We start from the raw sequence: 6,547 nt of genomic DNA on the forward strand, positions 1-6,547 counted from the left end.
TCCCCTCCACAACAGCATCTACTGAATTAGAAAGGTACACCGTCAATCCTATGTCGCTCATACTTGAATAAGATTTTCCTCATTTTTCCTGGGGCTTACATTCTGTAAAATATGGACAGAACATGGTTGGTTCACAACCATCCAAGGTACATCAAGATCGAAGGGTTGGTCATGCAAATTGCATTCACCTGTAAATAATGTCGGGGTTATGATGTGTTCGATATTGCCATCCGCCACATCCAGCAACTTGACCGGGGATGTACCTAGATGGTCTCATCTTCAGGCTAATTTTGGAATCTGACTTTGCGGTACATGCACATTCTCATTATTCTGTTACTCGCATCTAGTAGTTGGCTGACAGTATGATATTTTGACAGAAAATAATTCAGTTCTCTTTTTTTCCACACCAGATGCATGTCCTTGGAAATGCCAATCCTTCAGAAAATGCACCAGTCCGGAACCAGCTCACACTTGGGGGGTCTGAGTCAGAAATTCATAGATGTCGCCAGGTAACGGAGTTCATTTGATATTCTGCCAATAAAACATACAATTCTTGGCCATGCTAATGATCACCACTAACTTGCAGATAATGATCCATCTCCGTAGTCCAAGATCATGGTGTGCATACGCGTGGGACATGAAAATGCAGAAAACCAGCATATTGGGCCCCATGTCCGCCACGACATCTGAGGATGAAACACTTGAGGCAAATCGCCCCACAATCGAGAGGCTGCATGCCGCCCTCGCCAACTGCATAGAGCTTTTTTCGACGGATGGAACCCGGAATGGGAGAAATGAAGCATCTCTGTGGTTAAAAGTGACAGTTTGACAGCCAGCCTGTAATCCTTCTTTGTTCCCCTGGACATAAATTTGCTACCGAGCTCTACTTTTACTTGCTATATATTGCATCCTATTCACCAGTATGTTACATTTTTTTAAATGTAGAGAGTAGTCTGGGCTCTACACATTGTTCAACCTCATCAACTTTGACGGAAAAAAGTTTACTGATGAACCCACTCCGGTAAGCAACAAACTGTTCAGCTCTGTACACAGCATCATTCCACCTTATATGTACACTGTAAGGTATAAAATCTCATATTGCTCATGCGACGAGTCTGACACTCGGTAATACTGCAGGAGGCTATCAACCAGTTCAGAGAACATGCTATATGAAATGATGTCCATCAAGGAGAACAAAGGGAAGGTACCATCAATCTTCGTCCACACTATTGAGGACTAGACACCAAAGACATTACCCGGCATACTAAGATGATCCTTACTGTGCTGGGGTGGGCTGGAGTTGTTTTGTGTTGTTAGGACTATCGTGCTGACCTGAAACTGTACGATGTGTGCTTTGTAATGTGAGAACCTGTCTCCCGGCCGAATGATCTTTTGAACCTACTGCTCCAATTATGTTTTAAGCCAAATTCGGATCAAGTTGAATCCGCCAAGCCATGTGATGTTTTTATTATTTTGAATGTCTTCAAGGGGAATCACATTTTTGTTATTACAAGAATGGGCTGAATACTCAGCGTTTGGATTAGAACTTTATGTAGACTCTTATGTAGACCACAGACACATTATACCTCTGATGTTCAGTGTGCCCAAGAGACTTTCTGCCAGGTGAAACATTTTTTATAGTACAAGACTCCTAACCATACGGATCACAGTACACCAAATATGAGTTCTGTTTAGCATGGAACATTTTTTCACAGGGCATGATTAGTATGGAGCTTTTTTCCCATGTTTCAAATCATGTTGGCATTGTTTGAAACACCCGATACCGTACATCCTGTACACGACTGATACCAGATTTTTTTCATTTGCCAGATGCATACGGAGATGAACATACCATTCTCCCGCAGTATTGTTTGGCCACCTGCTATACTTTATCTTGTGCTACATCCTGTAGCCAATACTCGAGGTAAAGGACGAGAGGGGCAGATATTTTCTTCCCAGTTTTCAAACCAAGAGGAAACCCCCGATCTCACAACATTTTTGCAAGCAAATACATAACAAAGTAATTATAGTCTTCTTAGATACACCACCAGTCTGGTAATACATTCAAAAGAGCCATACCGAGTATGGTCCAGCTCACAATAATCTTAGGAAACTACCATTTCGATTACAAGCCAAATTGGAGCAAGCAAATACATAACAAAGTAATTATAGTCTTCTTAGATACACCACCAGTCTGGGATGCAGTGTTGGCAAGAGTCATGCCGATAGCCACCTCCATGGCCCGGCATTGATCTGCCAAAAAAAGACAGTGACAAGTATGTCAAATGAAGAACACCAACATTTGAATTTTTGTTGTGCGAAAAAATGGACACCAGGGTTGCAATACAGTACCAGTCAACGTTGTTAATGGAGCTTTGCCTCCCATAAGAGATACAAATTCTGTATATCCCCAATTGAATCCTTCTATTGTCTCCTCTGACATGAGGATACCACCATATATCACGGTCTGGAAGTGGTTATTGACACCAACAAACAACCCGAATGGCATCTTGTAAAGATTTGTGGTGTAAGTTGTGTCAAAAACAACAACATCGCCAAAGCATGTGTACTGCCGCCTGCTTCGACCAGATGTCCATATGAGATTCTTTATTCTACCTTCAGGATCAATATCAAACCTGAAAGCAATTCCACTGCTTCAATATCTCTAGGTGGCCCAACTCAAACATCAGATCCTTTCCGACCTCTAAACCTACATACGAACACGATCGCAAAAGCTTAATGAGTGAATTCACAAGATCATCTACTAAGCAAAAAAAAAAAAGCATGTCTCCGCACAAAACTGGACAGGAAATCGAAGCATGTCTTTACAGTTTTATGTCTACAAGATGCCATTCGGGTTGTTTTGTTGGTGTATGCAGCATCACAACATCATCTACTAAAAGCAAAAAAGCATGTCTCGCCGCGCAAAAACTGGGCAGAAATCTGGGCAGAAAATTGAAGCATGTACGAATAGTTTTTGTCTACAAAAGATGCAACGCGATATAAGCAGAAAAGCCGGATGAAGTGGTACAGAGCGGAAATCGGAAGCCCATGCTTTGATTATTTCGCCTCATAAAATTTGCTACGCTACTTGAATCTTGCAGTGAATTGGAATTGACATAATAGTACAGGCTGTATGATCTTACTTTTTTTTGTTTTTGAACTCGACTTCCCGATCCTGGCGTCATCATCGTCGCCGGCCCCCTCTTGGACGCAGACGCTTGTAGCACATGGGGCAGCGGCACCGTCGACATCTGGAGACAGGCGCTCGTCCATGCTGCAGCCCAGCTCGTCGCCGCCGAAGTGCCGAACCCTTCGTGACTCAACCCTTCTTCCCCGGACACGGCGTCGAAGCCAGAGCCTGCAGCACCTATTCCCTCGGCGACGGTGTTGCCTGCTTGGGCGGGGACGCTCGATTCGCCACCTTGCGCAGTGCCCGGAGGAGGAATCAGCGAGCCGATGTACTCGGGTACAGGGGAGAAGAAACTTGAAGATTCATCCCCTTCCAAACTTTGGGGAACAGTCCGCGCTGTTATTGCCCCTGCGGCTTGCCTGCACGCAAACACGCATGGCCGTTAGTACAATCTCTAAGGAAATGGGGAGACGGCAACGGCGCACGGCGCACCACGCACGGCGCAGGTCGACGGCGAACTGTACCTGCAAGTCGGCGGCGCGGTGTGGACGGCCCGCTGGCGATGGCGGCGACGGCGCACGGGGACGCGCATGGTGAGGACGTACTCTATCTGCGCGTCGGCGGCGCGGATGGCTCCGCTGGCGATGGCGGCGACGGCGCACAGGGGCGGCGCTCGGCGAAGGCTCTATCTGCGCATTGGCGGCGCATGGCGCACGGCGCGTCGGCGGCGTGGACGGCTCCCTGGCGACAGCGGCGACGGCGCACAGGGACGGCGAAGGCGAGAGCTTTATGCGCGTCGGCGGCGCGGTGTCGAGTTGGATGTACTCCCTGCGACGCGGTGTCGACAACTCCCTGCGACGCCGGTGGCTACAGCATGAGGAAACACGGAGGAGAGAGGTTGGGATGGAGGACGGGACCCTAGTACTTTCTGATAGTCAGCACGTCTCCTGTCCCCGACACGAACAGCAGGTACCGTGTCGCGCGGCAAAAAGCCGGGAGAAAAGAAGCTACCGATGTGACATGAAAATGAGAGAAGTGGAGGAAAATATTTCACCCTGCCAGCCTAAGCACGAATCTCCAGGCCTCAATCAACGGCAAAGAGTACACCCACACCCATGCTTGGGTGTACAAAATCCACACTCTAGTTCGGAAATACTATATTTACTGTCTTGCTCTCTATATCAAAAACACAAAAAAATTAGTTACCTGTCTTTACTTTATTCGTCTAGTTTACTTTTTGCTTCTTGCATCATGTTTCCTTTTAATTTCACCACAAAAGACATACCGGTAGGACGTGGGTCCATAGTTGGGAGAAATAATATAGAAGAATTTTTCAATCATGTTAGTATCACTGAAGATTTTGAAGATAGACACTTGGTAGAACTTGCACCTACCTATGAAATTGCTGCTGCTGCTTTAGTTCGCATGTTGGAAACTAAATTTGTTAATCTCAATCCTATAATCCAACACATGTTTCTTACACTTGGCGATATGGAAGAAGGGGAAAAGAAAGATTTTGTTTTAGAAACCCTTCTTAGAGAATTTGGTGGTCTAGCAAGAGAGGCTAGAAAGGTTTTTGCTAAATTTAATATGCTAGGTTCTCATACCAATTTTATTGGTATCCTTGAAAAAATGGACATAGATAGAATAATGTACACTAATAACATCAATGATGGTGGGGAAATCAAAGCACCAATACCATGTAAACTCCTAGCTATGAATGATGCATTAGAAAATAACTATGCTTGGCTTGTTCCTGAAAATTTGTTCGATGAGAGTAGCAAGCCTAAGACTAATGAAAAGGGAGACGCCAAAACTTATATATCAAATATACTATGCTTGGTTGAGAAAACTCCCAATACCTCTGGTAATGATGTTGATGCTTCTACTCTCGATGTTACTTGATTTGCACTTTCTGCGCCTAGCTGAAAGGCGTTAAAAAAAGCGCTTATGGGAGACAACCCATGTTTTTACCTACAGCAATTTTTTGTTTTGTTGAGTCTTGGAAGTTGTTTACTACTGTAGCAACCTCTCCTTATCATGTTTTTGGTGCCAAGTAAAGTTTCTATGTTAAAGTTGATGTTATATTTGGGATCGCTGCGCAGAAACAGCATTGCTGTCTGTCACGAATCTGGGCACAGTTCCCTGTAGAAAATTCGAAAAAATCTGCCAATTTACGAGCGTGATCCTCAGATATGTACGCAACTTTCATTAGTTTTGAGTTTTTCCATTTGAGCAAGTCTGGTGCCATTACTAAATTCGTCTTTACGGACTGTTCTGTTTTTGACAGATTCTGCCTTTTATTTCGCATTGCCTCTTTTGCTATGTTGGATTTATTTCTTTGATCCATTAATGTCCAGTAGCATTATGCAATGTCCAGAAGTGAAAATAATGATTGTGTCACCTCTGAATGAGTGAATTATTAATTGTGCACTAACCCTCTAATGAGTTTGCTTGAAGTTTGGTGTGAAGGAAGTTTTCAAGGGTCAAGAGAGGAGAATGATATACTATGATCAAGAGGAGTGAAAGCTCTAAGCTTGGGGATGCCCCGTGGTTCACCCCTGCATATTTTAAGAAGACTCAAGCGTCTAAGCTTGGGGATGCCCAAGGCATCCCCTTCTTCATCGACAACATCATCAGGTTCCTCCCCTGAAACTATATTTTTATTCAATCACATCTTGTATTCCTTGCTTGGAGCGTCGGTTTGTTTTCGTTTTTTGTTTTTGTTTGAATAAGATGGATCCTAGCATTCACTTTGTGGGAGAGAGACACGCTCCGCTGTTGCATATGGACACATGTGTCCTTAGGCTTTACTCATAATGTTCAAGGCGAAGTTTCTTCTTCGTTAAAATTGTTATATGGTTGGAATTGGAAAATGCTACATGTAGTAATTCTAAAATGTCTTGGATAATGTGATACTTGGTAATTGTTGTGCTCATGATTAAGCTCTTGCATCATATGCTTTGCACCCATTAATGAAGAAATACATAGAGCTTGTTAAAATTTGATTTGCATATTTGGTTTCTCTAAGGTCTAGATAATATCTAGTATTGAGTTTTGAACAACAAGGAAGACGGTGTAGAGTCTTATAATGTTTACAATATGTCTTTTATGTGAGTTTTGCTGCACTTGTTCATCCTTGAGTTTGCTTCAAATAAACCTTGCTAGCCTAAACCTTGTATCGAGAGGGAATACTTCTCATGCATCCAAAATCCTTGAGCCAACTACTATGCCATTTGTGTCCACCATACCTACCTACTACATGGTATTTCTCCGCCATTCCAAAGTAAATTGCTTGAGTGCTACCTTTAAAATTCCATCATTCACCTTTGCAATATATAGCTCATGGGACAAAATAGCCTTAAAAACTATCGTAGTATTGAATATGTACTTATGCACTTTATATTTTATTAA

At 43.5% G+C, this 6,547-nt stretch overlaps 1 long non-coding RNA gene across 1 annotated transcript; it reads left to right on the forward strand.

The window, feature by feature from the left end:
- The first annotated feature begins 777 nt into the window (after nt 1-777).
- Nucleotides 778-1,543, forward strand: LOC124686465. The gene is made up of 3 exons (XR_006997829.1): nt 778-839; nt 946-1,021; nt 1,138-1,543. It is a non-coding gene; the product is annotated as an uncharacterized LOC124686465 (long non-coding RNA).
- The last annotated feature ends 5,004 nt before the right edge of the window (nt 1,544-6,547 follow it).

This window comes from Lolium rigidum, chromosome 2 (genome assembly GCF_022539505.1).
Source record: "Lolium rigidum isolate FL_2022 chromosome 2, APGP_CSIRO_Lrig_0.1, whole genome shotgun sequence".
Classification (NCBI taxonomy): Eukaryota; Viridiplantae; Streptophyta; class Magnoliopsida; order Poales; family Poaceae; genus Lolium; species Lolium rigidum.